This window comes from Cotesia glomerata, linkage group LG8 (assembly GCF_020080835.1).
Source record: "Cotesia glomerata isolate CgM1 linkage group LG8, MPM_Cglom_v2.3, whole genome shotgun sequence".
Classification (NCBI taxonomy): domain Eukaryota; kingdom Metazoa; phylum Arthropoda; class Insecta; order Hymenoptera; family Braconidae; genus Cotesia; species Cotesia glomerata.
Genome location: NC_058165.1, coordinates 6,636,497 through 6,654,046, shown reverse-complemented (window position 1 = coordinate 6,654,046; position 17,550 = coordinate 6,636,497). Strand labels below are relative to the sequence as shown.

Below are 17,550 nucleotides of genomic sequence, written 5' to 3'. Positions count from 1 at the left end.
GCTAATACCTATTCTGTACTGTACAAAGGAGCCGTAACTAAGCTCAAAACAAATAATGACATTATATATTCAGTAAATGTAAGAGATACGAGTTTTTCATTAATTGTAACCGGGGAAGAGACCTCATGCGGCCTACCTATACTTAGAACCGAACATCCTAAGCTTTTTATTGTTCAAAAATCCGATTTAAATATGTTAAATGAAGAGAATATCGTAACTATGCATTCAGATAACATGGATATTTTCCTTTACATGAATACAAAATTTATATACGTAGAAAGGTTCATTAGGTCTCAGATCCGTGATTTGTATAGAGATGTATTGTTACACCGTTGTAGAATAGAGAGGGAGATATTACGAAATAGCCTAGCGATAGCAGCGACCCAGCCAGATGAGTTCGCCTACCGATACATGGGAGGGCCAGGTTACATGGCGATCTTAGCGGGAGAGGTCATTCATCTAATTAAGTGTGTGCCAGTGGAGCTAAAACTTTGGGCAGCAGAAAAATGTTACAACCGATTACCAGTCAGAAGAGGGAATCAAACTCTTTTCCTCACACCTCGCACTCATGTCATTACCACACAGGCAGCTGAAATTCCTTGCAACCCTTTACTCCTTCAATATTACTTGGTGGGACAAACTTGGTATAAACTCCTGCCTAGTCCTGTCGAGACCGTAGCTCCAATTAGTTTAAAGCCTAGTACGAAGGTAACATGGAATTATAAGAATCCGCACCATCTAGCCACAAGTGGGGTGTACACTGAAAAGGAGTTGAACGACATGAAGAACCGCATAATGTTCACTATGGAACAAAACGCTATAGTTGCCAACGTTATGCAGAGGATCACCAACGGAGTATACAGCAACCAACCATCGGTAATGAATCTACTGGACGAGGAGGCCCTGGAAAAATTAGCAGAAAACGCCTGGGATAAGACCTGGGGAAGTTCCTGAAATTTGGAACCTTCAGCGCCGGAGTAATTGGAATCTACGTCATCGCAAAGATGTTCAAGGCAATTGCGGATACAGTCATTCACGGTTACACTCTCCATTCAGTTTATGGATGGTCAGTAAAATTAATTGCAGCCTTGTGGGCCTCAGCAACTCACCTATTGCTCCATTTAGCCGAACCAAACGATCCAACGAGTGCTCAACGACAAGATCCTGAACCAGGAAATGGACCTACAGCCCCGATAATGAACCCTGACCTCTACCCTAAGTTGCCAGCAGCTTCGCCTAACCCAAAAGACCAACCAGTTTCGTCAACTCCAACGGATTTATCAGCGACAGCAGCGACGAATGGAGGCCGAACTTTTATAAATTAATTGATAGAATAATTTGAAAATAATTAAAGTACGATCATCAAACTGATGTCGTACTCATTTCAATCGTACTTCCATCAAACGATGGGGGTGTTATGTCGGACTCAACGTTCGACATTTTAAATTAATTGGATATAAATTATCCACTAATAATTCATATTTTTACATACATTTATTTTATTGTTTTAAAACTTTCCTCTCTAGACATTGCCATTAGTAATTTTTCCAAAAAGAATATTTTTTATTTTTCTATTTTACGCCAGGTAATCGGTTTATATGGGTCGGGTTGTAAACCATAATTTTATGACCCGAACATTCAAGGAAATAGTCTTATTTATCTAGTTACATCTTGGGAATTTTCCGCGTTTGGTTGGGCCGACCAAGAGCTCCGAGCCTGAACAAATAGTCTAATGGACTTTAACCTTTGTCTAGATCCGGAATAGAAATTTTTGTGATAATAAAATAAATGTACAGAAAGAGAAAATATTATAAAGATAATAGTATTTTAAATAATACAAAAAGGTAAATAATGATAATTTTAAGTAACAAATTTTTGAATAATATAAAAAATAATATCTTTAAATAATGATAATTTTAAGTAACAAATTTTGAATAATATAAAAATAATATCTTTAAATAATGATAATTTTAAGTAAACAAATTTTTGAATAATATAAAAAATAATATCTTTTAAATAATGATAATCTAAGTAACAAATTTGAATATTGAAAGAAATAATATTCCTCAATAATGATAATTTAGTATAATAATTTAAATAAGGAACACCAACGTATGTAATAATAAAAGCAAAATACTTAAAATATTAATAGTTAAATAACATTAATAAATAACAATAGTTTAAGTTTAGAAAAAGGAAATAAATGTTATAAGGTTTATTTCGAATTAAATATAATTCGCGAAACATTTTAACTTACGATAAATTAATTACTCGGTTAATTAATTTAATAGAATCTCCCGAATAAACAAATAAACTACAGTAATGTAAATTTAGATTTAGTTAAATAAATAACTTAGTTAACAAAGTAAAATTTAACAATGATTTACGTTTCGATTGTTAACATAGAATTTAAGAGAAGGGAGACAACAGGCCTTTGAGACAACGTGGAGGGAGTAGTGCGCTACCCGAAACGTTGGGCCCTCTCGAAGAAAGGGAAACTCGTGACTACTTGGTGTTACTGTAATTGGCCTAGAGTTTCCCCCAAACATAGAAATTAGGAAAATGTCACCACCTAAAATTCTTGTCAGTTTCAGTTTTTTGTTTTCTAGTAGTCCAGTTTTAGTTTTTACACCCTCAACACGAGGTCAAGTTTAGTAGTTTAACGTAACACAATATTTTCCTCAGTCTATTATAATTAGTAAAATTTTACGTTGTTACGAGTCAAGTTAAAGTAGATTCAGTTGCATTTATCTTTCCTTTTATTTTTTATATATTTCTTATTCTTTTATTGAAACAGGCAAGAAGCGGTGACATCGACATATAGTGTAAGTCCAAAAGTAATGTATTAGAATTTTTGAATACATCTAATAATTTGAATTCTAATTTTATTTCTTTTTTTTGTTATTTAATTTAACCAATTCCCATAAGCTTCAGATCCTTATCTATTAGCCTAACGGCTAGGATAAAAATAATTAATTTTAGTTGCGTTCTGACGTAACAAAACTATATTTTAAAAAAATATTTTTAAAAATTATTGCAAACAAAAAAAATCTTGTTTGGTTTGATATTTTTTTTGATTGCTAAAAACATTTTTTACTCTAAAATTTTTTATTTTTTACAAACGTTTTCTTATTTTTTTCTTATTTTTATAGTACATTCGTAAATTTAAATTATTGCATATTTCATTTTACTATGGTACATTTCAATTTCTACCATTTACTATGTCTGATTTCATTTGTTTCGGAAATTACTATGGGCCATTGTAAAATTTTATTCTGAGTCAATAAGGTTCACTAGTAATATGCACCATTGTAATATCTAAAATCCATGCAGAATAAAAAATAATGGAAATTTCTCACCGTGTATATAGTTCGATTTTGATCTTTCGAACGGTAATCGACGGAGTACTTCAAACCAAAACAGTGTATACAATGTTTTAAGTAAATTGGTCAAAGACTTTGAACGTCATCTTAAAAAAACAAAATTTTGGTTCCAAACAAAAAGTTATCTCAAATAACATTCTTAAAGAAAATCCAGATGTCACTCTTAACTAATTCCTTGTTCTGAATTAAATAGTGAACTCCAAAGAAGGACTAGCTCTAAATGATAAATTTTATCAGGGATTATTGGATAAAAATTTGTTATTGGGACAGGAGAATCGATAATCCGCGATTATACAGCCAGTGATTTCGAAAAGCATGTCATTGTTTAAACGGGTCGATATAAGCACTTGAGCGGGTGGTATAGCATGGGTCTCGTCTGCCATGCTCTCACCCAGGCTTAAGTTGACGTTGAGACCACGTGTAAACAATCGAGAGTATATATAACTGTCTGTATAAAGTTATCGATCTATGATCGCTATTGTAACCATAATCCAATCCTCTGCAAACATATTTTGTCCGTATCGCCCTTCAAGATTGTTTGACTTTTAAATTCCATCGAATTTGTTTTTTTCTTTTATTAAATTTTACTTTTATTTCCATATTTAATTCAACACTTTGCAATAATTTAATTCTTCAAATTTAGTTGTTGAGAATGATTATCATCATAATCATTATTTTAATCAAACAGATGGAGATGTAGAAATGCATGAATTTACATGTAAATAACAAAAAAGCCGATAAATTTCAAAATGATTAAAAAACACGACAGGCTGAAAGCCAACAAAGAAAACTCGCATGAGTGAATGCGTATAGTTGGCGCAACAACGGAAACTTTATAGTTTGGAGTCTGCTTAAGACGCGATGAAAACGTAGATGATGCAGTAAAAGCTCGCTTTTTTATTGTTACTTTTTGTGTCTCAGCCACCGTGACATTGTCTCCCTCATCACGTGTTCCCTCCTTTGTGTCGGCCTGACAATGCTCATGCTTCTACCTTCTACCTTCTACTGGGTGCGCTGGTGCATCTGCAGCCCCTGTTACACCAACTAACAAGAAAACTAAAAAGTACGAAGCATAAAAAATAAAGCACCGTAAAAAATAAAAGGAGAAAACTCGAGAGTGCTTATGAGTTAGTAAAGCTTTCTCCTTTTTACTAAGAACTCACTCGCCAAGTGTTACTTCTGCTCCTTGCTGACGTCTGCACGCGGGCTCTCAGAAAGGTAAACTCAAAGCTCTCTTTTTCTTCGACTCTGATACGATGACATTAGTTACCCTACATTCTTACTTCGTTCAATGTTACTTTTACTGACAGAATTTTTGATACGAGATTTAGTTGTCTTTAAAATTATTATTTTTTTTTAAGAATGACTTTCAGGACAATTTTGTTCTCAAATCAGTATAGTTCCTTACGAATTAAGTATTTTTTTTTTTTCATGTAATAATGTCTAACCCAAAATATGTGAAAAAAATATTTTCGATGACAAAATTTATGTTAAATAGCTTCTTAATAATGTATTTTATTGATAGAAAAAAGTTTGGTCCTCATTTATATTCTGGTAAGATTTTTCTGCAGGCGAGAGAGCTTAGCCATCTAGCGGCGAAACCAAGAACTAACTTAATGAAAAGTGAAAATTATTTTTATTATTCAGACTCCATGACCCTAAAATGTAGTGATTTTCCACATAATTATCATCGTCATACACGGAAAGAACAATAAGTCACTGTACATCCTCGTATAGTATACTCCGTGATTTCTATAGTGAAAAAAAATTTCAGACTATAGTCAATATCCTTCAAAGTATACTAAATTATTTTTGGACTGTACTCAGTGAAGTCTTCGATTTAATCGATTAATTTTTCTGGTTATATCGCGTAAAATTTCACTGGATATAATCTGAAAAATTATTTCGTGTAAATTAAATTATACTCGGTTGAAATTTGGATTATGCCCACGGTGACTCCGCCATTTTTTTTCTAGCGCCTGCGCGTAAAGTGCTGTTTATAATTTGTGAGTTATAGTCAATCAGCATATTGGACATTAATTAAAATATAATCAGTGAATTATATGAGTGTGTGACTATTTATATATTTTGATATGTAAAAATATTTTTTTCTAAGCCTAACATTTTTAAGTTCGAAGAGTCTAAGAAAAGAAAAAAAAATTTTTTAACCCCAAATTATCGGAAAAATTGTGCTTTAATGCTTCTTAAATTTTTTTAATGTATGTAATAATTATTTAAAACAATATTTGACTAACCTAATATTTAAAATACCTAATAGATATGATAATGCTAAGTGCGCAGGCGCTAGAAAAAAAATTGGCGGAGTCACCGTGGGCATAATCCAAATTTCAACCGAGTATAATTTAATTTACATGAAATAATTTTTCAGATTATATCCCGTGAAATTTTACGCGATATAACCAGAAAAATTAATCGATTAAATCGGAGACTTCACTGAGTACAGTCCAAAAATAATTTAGTATACTTTGAAGGATATTGACTATAGTCTGAAATTTTTTTTACTATAGATATCACGGAATATACTATACGAGTATGATCAGTTGATTATTGTTCTTTCCGTGTACCTTGAAATTTTCATAAAAATCGTGAAATTTTAAATATTATATATTCTTTGAACATTTTCATAAATTTTTAGTAGATTTTTTACTGGAAAACCCTTTATTGTTTGTTTGAAAACCACTACTAATATTTTAGCATTTCCTTAAAATATTAAATTTTCATCAATATAGGCAACAGTTTTTTAGCCAAAATATAGTAAATATATATTTAGATAGCCTCGTATTAAAAAAAGTTGAAATCTAATTTTTTTAATAGCAGATAATAAAATTTATTTTCAATAGTTCTCTAATACTGCATTTTAACCATAGAAACATAGAAGTTCATTCACGCTGTAGTAAGATTTTTTCCTAGCAAGAAAGCGTAGTGATCTATCGGTGAAACCAAGAACTGATTTCTGATAAAAATTACCACGTTCATATTGTTTGGACAGAAATGAAAAACCACGTTTCAAGACAAGAAATTATTCAATTAAAACATAAGGCCTAAATAAATAATTTTTTTCACTCAATTAAGTAGTTTCTTTTCATTACAGAGATTAGGACGTAAAATTCTTGAAATTTTTATGAAAATTTTTTTCTTAAACAATAATGGAACAATAAAGTGTAACATATGTTGAAAGATGAATCTCGCGGTTAGCATAAACTCGAAAATGATTCGGGTCAATGGGCACCGTTGATCTTGCAGACATCGCATATGCATTAGTCCCAAGTGGGGTTTCGTAACTCTGTTCAAAACTTTGTCCACGGGTTAGCCGAAAGAGCCTGGATGTTATGTGCCGTGCGGTAACTGTTGGATAGAGGTGTTTCTATTCGCTTACTAACTTCTGCATATAGAGCACACTTTGTTAAATAAACAGCTCTAAATATATACACTCTATGTATTGTATATTGTGGGATAAGAGTAGTTCAGAGGTGGTCTAGGCTTTTCACGGTGGACGGCATGACAAAAGGTAGCTAACTTGCAGTTCAAAACATTCGTCAGCTTTGACCCCATTCCTTTGTTCCAATTCTGTTACAACTAATGAGCTCATACAAATCTCCTTATTCAAAAAATTTTTACTCTCCTTTCTTTATTTAGATAACCCGGAAAATAAAAATAGACTTGATAAGAAATTAATTTCTCTCCTGATGGATATAACTGTGTAACTATCTAACTACGTAGGCTTTTGATGAAAAAATACTCAACATTTTTTTTTGTTTTTTTTTTTTCCCTTTTTTTGCTTTATCTGATGCAACTGTCAAATGACTTCAGCCCCAATAAGCTCAAGAGGTTTCGAGGAAGTACGTGAGTTATTGATCTTACCGAGTATAGTTTCCACTTGTACACTTGTACTTGTTACTGCTGGAATAAAAAAACACTTACACTTTGTATGCTTTTTACGACGGCAGTGTCGCAAGATAAGAAATTTTTTTTCCTTGTGTACTAATTTTATTTTTATTTTCTGGGAATACATTTGCAGAAAGTCAGAAGATTCGACCGACAAATTTTGTAAAGAAAAATATTTTGTCAAAATAAAATTGATAATTTTAGACATTAAACTATTTGAAAAAAAAAAAAAAAAAAAAAGAAATTAGTTGATTGATATAATATTTTATCGAAAAATCGGAAGTTAGAATTTAACGTTCAAGTTTTATTGATTCTTATAGATATGTTTCTTCAGTTCAACTTTTTTTTCTCTTTTTTAGTAGAAAAAAGTTCTGTCTTTATGTATGTTCTAGTAAAATTTTTTTGCAAGTGAGAGAACGCAACCACCTGGCGGTATAACCAAGAACTAACTAATGACGAAATTAAACATTTTGAATCATCGGATTCAAGCCGTTAAGCTTGAGTTCAAATTTGTGTTTGTTAGTTAGACAAATTTTATCTTTACATCAGCATTCAACCTCAATCATGTTCCTAAGGAATTTTGTGAACATTTATCATTTTTTAATTGCAAGAAAAAATGCTGACAATATCACCGAAATGCCTCACAATCGATAATACTGAAGAAATGATTTTTAATGAAAATTTATTGCTTTTCTCAACTGACAAAATATAAAAAAAAAAAATATAAACTTAAAAAATTAACTGAGAAACTTTGCATTTTATGAGATTAATTAAATGTCTATTGTTTTACAAATTTTCTTTGATAAATCATTTATAAAAAAAGTCTTTCCTTCTATAAGTAAAGATATAGGTAAGTAACCTAAAAAATCTAGGTTATAGATGAGCAATTTATAATGTATTGTATACTAAAACCTTCGTCTGAAATACGCAGCATCTTTTTGTACATTTTTTATGTATGTCAATGGAAAACTTATTCCCCTTTATCATTTTCAAAAAATAAATTTCTTATTTATTATTATAGACATAAATAATTAATTTTCCCAAAAGTTTTCCATAAAAGGTCAAATTTTTCTTGAACTCGGGTTTGTTTTGAATAAATAAAATCCATAACTCAAAGTTACAAAGAATCAAACAAAATTAGAGGTTAGTAATTTAATACAGGCCTCAACTGGGGATTAGAACTCGCGAAAACAAGTTTTCCGGTTTCACGATTCGGGTGACAAAGGTCGGATCCAAAGTTATCCAAAGTTAGCGCTAGGATTGTACATGGCCAAGTTACTCGACACAATTACTAGTTAAAGGCAGAGCACTATACAGAACTGTGGAAAAAAAAAAAAAAAACCAAAATGAAATAAAATGAAACAAAGGAGAGTAAAAACAGGAACGTGTCACGCATCTCTTGTTGGCCTTTGCCGGTACAGCTTTACTGTGAAAATCCGCTCACGCGCACGACCCAGCTAATGGATTTACCGTCCACGACAACACCCGCGAATCTCTGTTTTCCCAAGCCCGACACTACACAACTTTACAGAGAATAAACCCTACGTACACTATATATATCTATATAAGGCTGAGGATAAAATAAAAGATGCGAAAACGTACTACTGGGATTTATAATAGAGTTTGTAGGGATAAAGAGACTAAATTCGTGCTCTGAGAAAAAGACGTTGAGCTAGGACACCGACACTCAAACTACCAGTCGTTAATTAACGCCTGACAACCAGCGCCACGACGACCGCGTCCTTAACTTCGCCAGATACAATAATAGCTCAGAATAATAGCGGGTAAATTCAACGTTTAGGAAAATCCTTTTATCCGCGGTTTTTTACAACAAAACTGTGGAGTAAACATACTACGCGCTTTAGCTTCTTCTTTTACGGTTATCACCCCCTATTGAATGTCATTTTTCGGTTTCATGTTCAATGATAAAACATAACGGCTAGTCGTTAAATGTTACGCATACTAAAAAATTAGGATATTATAAAAATTTTACGGGATTTGTGATATCATCAAATGAGTAAAATTTGGGGAAAACAAAATTTGTACTTAATATAGTAATAAATCTGAGATTTATAATCTTTCTTCGATTACCAGTTATAACTAAAAAAACTTCATTGAATTGAGAGGAAATTTTTCAGTACGGAGATTGAAAATACTTAGACTTACATTCAAACAAGTTTTCACTAATTTTGAATGATGATATCGAAAGATAAAAGTACTAAGATAAAATACTAATAAATAAACATCGAATTTAAATAATATATTCAAGACACCAATTCGTAAGTTCGTAGATTAATTAAGTTTAACTACAATTTAATGCACTGAATATTCACCGATTTCAAGTGACAAGTGTACGGTTAATTTAAATTGATATGCTTTCGGTAAAATAGTGAATATTAATTTATCTATTTAACTATTTCTACTAATTTAAAGTAGTTGAGAAACTGACAGCTGAATTGACTTGAAGAAGTTTGAACAATTTAGAAATCTATGTTTACACTGATAGAAGAAGTTTTTAACTTTTAATAAATTCATTTATTTGGGAACAATTTGTTAGCTTGTTAGGTGAAACTTAATAGTTTTAAATAAATAATAAGTTATTTGACAATTCGTTCATCTATTAAATATAGTTCAGTATTTATGAACAGTTGATAAATATTTATTAAATTATCTAATGTTAAAAAATTATTTATTAATATTTAATAAAGCTTATTAAATATTTAAAAATTCTTCTATCAGTGCATAGAAAAGAAATAATTTTTCCTGGGATTCGAACCTAAGACCTCTGAAAATTTTTTAGTGTACTTAAATATTCAAGTTTTATAATTTTAAGTACGAGAGCTGTAGCCATCTACCGGAGGGTTTTTTAAATAACTTTTTGATCCACTTTATTTTACTTTATTTCAAATAATTAAATTTATTTATCAACAAACTGATAAAAGAATTAATTAACTAATAATAGATTTAATAAATTAATTAAATCATCTAATGTTGAAAAATCATTTGTTAACACTTTTTTTTTATTGAATATTAAAAAAGCTCCCTATCAGTGTAGAGTTGGAAGGAAAATCTAAATTTATCCGTAAAATTTCTAATTTTTAATTCCTGATTCGTAACGAATGATTAATGATAAAATATAAAAACAGACTTGTACATTGAAACGTACATTAAACTACAATAGAATCAGACTTCATGATTGTTATATATACATGTAAGTACTCTTACATGATACCGCAGAAACAATTAATGGTGAGATTGCTCAAGCGAAAGTTATATTTGCTTTTAACTTATTACTCAAATGGTTGGTCGGAAAACAGACTACTGAAACTATGGAACAGTAATCGGGTTCTCTTTGCTACTGAAGAGCTAGACAGACTGAGAAACTCATGCACACAGATTATCAGATACCCGGAAACTTTGTTCAAGATCAATGTTTTAGCTGAGACATAAATACAAATTCAAGAATTTAAGTGGCTTATGCACACAAATGGATGTTTCAAGATGTTACTTGCTCGTTTCGGCCATCGAAACCTGATCAATACAGATAGATGTGTGTATCATACATACACGCATATGCATCAGTGTAACTAGACTCTGTCATATATTTTCCGTGATTGTACGAGCAAATTCTACGCTCAGATGACTCTCGAGCTATTTCGACTACCAATTTATATTTCATGTATTTTTTTTAACCCGTAAAAAATTCGTCTTATAGCTGCTGGTATAGATTGTGTTCCTACCATCCAACCGTATAATACAAAAAACTATACTTGTGTTCACTCAAACGGTAGATGAAATGCACGCCAAAATACATAAAGGAATTGAGAAGTGTTTTAGATACATAATGGATTAGTTACTTCAAAACATCGTAAAAAAATTTTACTTAATTACAATGAATGATATTTTTTGAATCAACCAAATATTTACATGCAGTTTGTAAGTAATTGAAAATGAAATTGTTATTATTATTAAAAATGTATTAAAAATTCTCCCTTATCAATACTGCAACAATAAAATATACCGGAAATAGAAAAAAAAATTATTTTGAACTCTTTTCCTTCGTGGTTTTTCGCGAGTGGCTATTTTCAAGATAATCTAGACATGTGGCTAATCATTTCAAATATTATTTTATATCCTTTCAGCTTATTTAATTCACCCTTTGATATTATCTATTATACCAAAGTACCGTCGATATACTATACCATAATTCTCATGACAACTTTATATAGGGATAGTCATTTATGATTTAAATATTATAAAATACATTAATTCTGTCATATTTGTCCATTGAATTATTTTCAATTGATCTTGTCATGGCACTATTATTTTCAAAATTTATATGAAAATCACATAGTGACTGCAGGTTGCTAGTTACTATTATTGTTATTAATACTCTCTAAACATGAATTTTCACTAATTCATGTTTAGAGAGTATCATTTTTTTTTGTTTTTTTATTTAAAGCGTAAAAATAACATTTTTATGAGATAAATATTAAAAAATTTTATGTGGTAGGTCATGTGTGAGTTAAATTTTAAAGAGTGTTAAAAATGAACATAATACTATACTCGATCACGTATTGCTTCTTCTCGGTTTTATGTATACATACATAGGAGCGTTATCACTCTTACCCAGCCCAATGCACTGTTTCGACGCAGTAACTCTGGCAAGTTAAGCGAATAGAAGTCGGGCCGGTTAGCAGTTACTGGTATGGTTTATACAACAACAGTTGACTCTTGTGTGCAGTTTAAAATAAATAATACATATAACGAAACCCATAGAGAGCCCCCGGGGAAACATATAGAGATATTTCTCTCTGAACGCCACTAGCAGCCACTTTATCTCCAAATGTTAATTCTCGACGTTTTCCACTTCTCTAAGTACCTATACACCAACTCCTACACTTACTTTTCGTGGATTCCACTTTGTCTTATCTTCGTTGGTTAACAGATCATTAAAACTTAACTTTAATTACTGGAGTGGCCGTTAAAAATACTTACGGACCCAAAATAATAAACACATTAATAAAAATAATATTGATCTATTCTTGTAGAAAATTTTCTGAGCTACAATTTCGGTCTTGCATAATTTTCCAAAATAATTCATCAATTTTCACGATATAAGTACTACTTAATTTGCTATATTTCCGAAAATATTGACGATACACGGAAAGAAAATTATACGAAAAACTACGATGAAAATATCGTAATTTTTAGTATAAAACATTGTAGTGCCGGACCAGAACTCTAACATCATAATTTATACGATGCAACATCGTAAATTTTTTTTTAAAGAATTGTACTGTTCAACCTTACGCACAGTCTTATACACTACAAGAACAATTACGATGTTACTACACGGAAAAAAAAATATCGCTCTCAGAGCCATACTGTAATGCTACTGTAGCTATCCCCACTTTACTAACTGTTAGATTCTTACTAGAGCCATCTAGTAGATCGCTTTGACAAGAATACGTTAGTTAGCTAAAATACCTGAACCGTATTGCTGGGAGAGCCAAACGGGATTACTGAGAGCAGTAAACGCCTCACTGTAGTCACAAATTTCGCGCGCAGTCTTATGTGTTGACATATTTCATAACTTCAAAAATATTTGTTTTGTTTATCGTGAATTCACTGATGACTACCAAATAAAATATTATTTATGGATTGATGCAAATTTATTTATTATATCGAGTAGTAAATCAATTTTATAGTAATGGATAGCTAATAAATTAGTGCATAGCTTATATTTTTTTTATTTAATTCTTAAACAAATTTAAACTTAGTTAAAATAAAAAAATTATACTGAAAGTTTTTTTTCTAATTTTTAGACATTTTTTTAAATTGTTATTTTCGTATATTTATTTATTATTTTTTTTAAATTCTCAAACTTCTGATTATAATTTTATTTAATGACGTTAAAGTTAACAGTCACTTGATAATTTTGTAATTTTATTTAACAAATAAATTTTTTCTGAGAAATTATTTTTAAAAAATTGCATTTATGATTTTTTTAAATTTCTACATGTCAATTTTTTTTACCATAATTTATTTGTTAAGAAAATTCTAAAAATTATTAAATATCTGCTAAATTAATTTTTGTTTATATTTATTAGTGATAAATAATATGGAACCATGTTTTTATTTAAATTATAATTTATTATGATAATTATAAAAATTTTTTATTGACCTTGTTTATGTCATTTAATTTAATTTTTTTATTCAATCAAAATTAAATAAATAATTTTAAATTCATCAATTAATAAATATAATTTTTGAAATTATTATTTATAAATATTCTTATTCAGTTAATAGATATTGGTACACTGAGAGACAATTTTATTCACAGTGAATAAAAACGCGTATTTGGATTTTTTTTATTTTAGTATTACTTGTCAATAAAAATTAATTACATATAAAATCATTTGTTTTGCAGTGAATAAAATTTTATTAGTATTTAATAAAATTTTATTCGATACTAATATGTGTTTATTAAAACCACCGCCAGTCTCGCTTTAACGGCAGCCATCTTTAATGCTAAAGTCAAGGCGTAAAATTCGGAGTTATTGTTTATTAATAGTAAATAAAAATTAAAATAATTATTAAACAGTGAAGAGTGTCTATTAAACAATGGATATTCTATTAAAACAAAGGGATTTAGATGCATTGTGGCCAATTTTTCAACGCAAATAAAAATAAAAATTTGTTAAAGTAATTCAATGTATATATGTGTATATTTATAACCTGCTTGTGGTTAGCCTTATTTGATTTTTGATTTTAATGTCATCACAAGTGCGAATGATACCACTGTTATTTCATGTAGAGATTTTCAATAAAATAAAAGTTAATTAAACATAATAAATTCTAATTATTTTATTATAAATATTCATAACACTGAAGTTAGCCGTCAGCTGTCAATTAAAAAAATTTTTTTAACAAATCAATCAGAATAAAAAAATGTTTCTAAAAATTTTCACTTGTAATTTTTATTAATTTTCACATGTAGAACTTTTTGGTCATATTTTTTTTATAATAATTTAATTGCTATAAAATTAAAAAAAAATTTTTATTATCTGTCAACTTCAGTCATAAATATTCACCTTTAAAAATTAACAAAAAAATTTATATGGATAATCGTCAATAGTTTGACATTATTTGATGATAATAGATAGATTTTTTATAAAATTTGTTGATAACCATTTATTAACAAAACAAAACCGATTATGACGTTTTTGTCTTATTGTTCATTGATTACTGAAAAACTAAGTTATTTATGTATAAATAAAAACGTATTACACACTAATAAATGCGTATTAAATACTAATAATCGTTTATTAACTATTAATAAATACGTATTAAATACTAATAAAATCTCAAAACTGGTCCAAATAAAAATTTTATTTGTATTTAATAAATTTTTTATTTGTGCATGAGCCAAATACGTGTTTCACTAAATACTAATAAGCGTTTATTAGTATTTAATAAAACTGTCTCTCAGTGTACGTGTGTATGTGGTTATGTAAGACGGCGCCGTTGAAAAATGTAGTTAGCGATTCTAGCTAACTAAAGTATTCCTACCAGAGCCATACATAGATAATGATTTAGCATTTAGCTAAAAATTTTTTATAATTAATCGAGTAATATTAACAATAACAATAATTGTAAAGGTTAAATTAGATAGGCTCAAGGGTATAAAATTTCATTCAAAAAAACTATCTACATGACTAGATTGCTATAGAAATATAACAACCCACGAAAAACTACGGAATTAAAAAAATCAGAATGCAAATTTTTTTTTTAATTTTACTGTTATAATTTATAAGGGATAGTTTTAGATACATTTTTAATAACAATAAAAATAATATAGTTTAATGCGAATATAAAAGAAATGAAAATAAAAGTTTAATATGATAAAAAAGAGTAGAAGACCGCGAGCGAATAAAATTAAAAATGTAAAGTTATAATATAATTATCTCAGGAAATGAAGGAGATTAGCAAGAAAGATGAATAATAATTTAAATTACAAAATAATAAAATATCTTATGAAATTTGTCGACAAAGCGGTATCAATTTTCTTAGTGTGCTAATCTACAATTCAAAGCGACGAGTTTTCCCTGAACTGTGGCTCGGTCTTATCTCAATTTAACGCCTGATGTTTTATTACCAAGTTTAAGTGATGGAGGAATCGGATTTTACCAGCGATGACGACTCTCGACCGCAAAATTACTCTAATTATTGTTGTTAGTTCCCTAACTCTGTTGTTGAATAATATTGGAGTAGTAACCCTCGTCACGTTTGTGTTCTATTATTGTAATGGTAGGTTGTACCATTTGACGCATCGGTGTTTAATGTTGATGCTGCACTACTGATGCTACACCACGCCGCTGATGGTTATTGCTGACGCGCTACTTGAGCCAAAACTCCATCCCCTACCACTCGAGTCAGAGATGTCGAAATCACGTCAACCTTTCCTTTTGTTATTGTTATTACTCTGCTACATTTTGCTAAATTGGATAAACTATTATATTATATTATGTCAAGTCAACGATTAGCACATCGTAAACGCAATCATGTCGACGTTATCCACCCGCTGTGTTAATTTTTTTTGTTTTATTATAAAGTACCTTTTTATCTGATTTGTTATTCATATCACGACAGTCTCGAGTCAGGAGCGACAACATAATGATAGTTATTAATATAATACAGCTCTAGATTTTTGGCACCTGATATTAATTCAATTATTTGCCTATTGATTTATTTTAGAGTGAACTTTTATTGAAAACTAAGTCAAATGTTTTTATTTTTAGACTAAAGCTAGGAGTATTCTTATAACTAAAATTTTAATTGTTTTTTTTTTATGAAATCTCAAGTTTTGAAATTGCGATCAATTTTTTCTGTCCTAAGAAAATTAAAAAAAAAATTGAAAACGAGATAAAACATAAGTAATTTAGAAGAATTCACTCACCAGAAAATATGTATGGAATTTTTGAGCATGAAAGATTAGTCCAGGCAAAAACTTGATTTTCTGAAACAAAAATGAAAAAAAAATTTTTTATTATAACAAGCATGAAAAGCGAATAAAATGATTTGATATTTTTTAAAATTTCATAAAAAAATATGATTTACTTCTTAGATGAGAGTGTTATAGAGGTTCAATAAAACTTTTTAGAAATTAGTTCTTGGTTTCGCCGCTAGGTGGCCGGTGCCTCTCGCTTCTAGAAAAATCTTACCAGAGTATATAATTAGGGCGGCGAAAAGAAACTGATTATTTTTTCTTCGAGTTTACTGTGAAAATATGTTAGTTTATAATATTTCAAGAGCCTTCGACAAAAATTATCTACATAAAAAATTGTTTTAGGGCTCGCTCGAGATTTTTTAAACTTTGAAATTAGAATACTTAATTGTTTTCTCTTAACTTGTCAATATTAATATCAACGATCTTTAACTTTTGTTTCTATCAAGTTGACACACTAAACAATATAAATAAACCATCAAAGAAATAAATAAAAGTCTGACGAAACAATAATTACTCCTGTATTGTTAATTTCAAAATCATCCGGCATCTGAAGAAAGTTTAAAAATCTTTAGCGACTTCTATAAATAAAAATTTCGACTTTTAATTTTCAGAGTTTACATAATTTTTAATCTACTTAAAAATAAACTAACGATAAAAAATATTGAAAGCTTAAATTTCAATTTTCGACAAGAACTTTTGAAAATCTTGAGCGACTCTCAATAAATTTTTTATTAGGCTATTACTTGCAGTATCCATAAATTTCTTCAGCAACCAATTTTACTGTTATTGGAAGTTAAATATGCAAAATTGATTTCCCACCGAGGATAACAATTATTGCTCATAGTACCATGAAGATTCCGTCACGAAGACAAACAACAGAAGAAGATCAAGACCCAGAAGATCAACCAAAGAAGAAGTAGAAGAGGGCTCGGTTATAGAAGCAGAAGTTTATAGAGATCGAGTTATCCTTAGCACGACTTGAACCGGTTTTTACAGAAGAATTATTTCTCTGGGAAACTTGGCCTGTGTTGTTGTTATTGTTGTTGCTGTTGTTATTATCGTTGTTGTTATTTCTGCCTGGAGGTGATCTTAGAGACTCTCGAAGGAACTGCAAATAAGAGTATCTTCGTCTTTTCGGGATCCTCGCGCTCAACAAAGATGTCTTCCTCCTCTTGTTATTATTTCGTTCTATCTCTGTCTGTCTAGTTTCTTCTCTTTCGTGTCTGCAAGATGTTAGTTCGCGGTCCA

General features: G+C 29.7%; 1 protein-coding gene across 6 annotated transcripts in view; it reads right to left on the bottom strand.

Annotated features, from left to right (window-relative positions):
- LOC123270893 (putative polypeptide N-acetylgalactosaminyltransferase 9) overlaps positions 1-17,550 on the bottom strand; it is a 263,471-nt gene that overhangs the window by 134,788 nt on the left and 111,133 nt on the right. For all 6 annotated transcript variants that reach the window (XM_044737052.1, XM_044737053.1, XM_044737045.1 and 3 more), the window contains exon 2: positions 16,252-16,311. The gene's annotated coding sequence lies outside the window, so the exon portion shown is untranslated. The remainder of the gene's footprint in view (positions 1-16,251; positions 16,312-17,550) is intronic.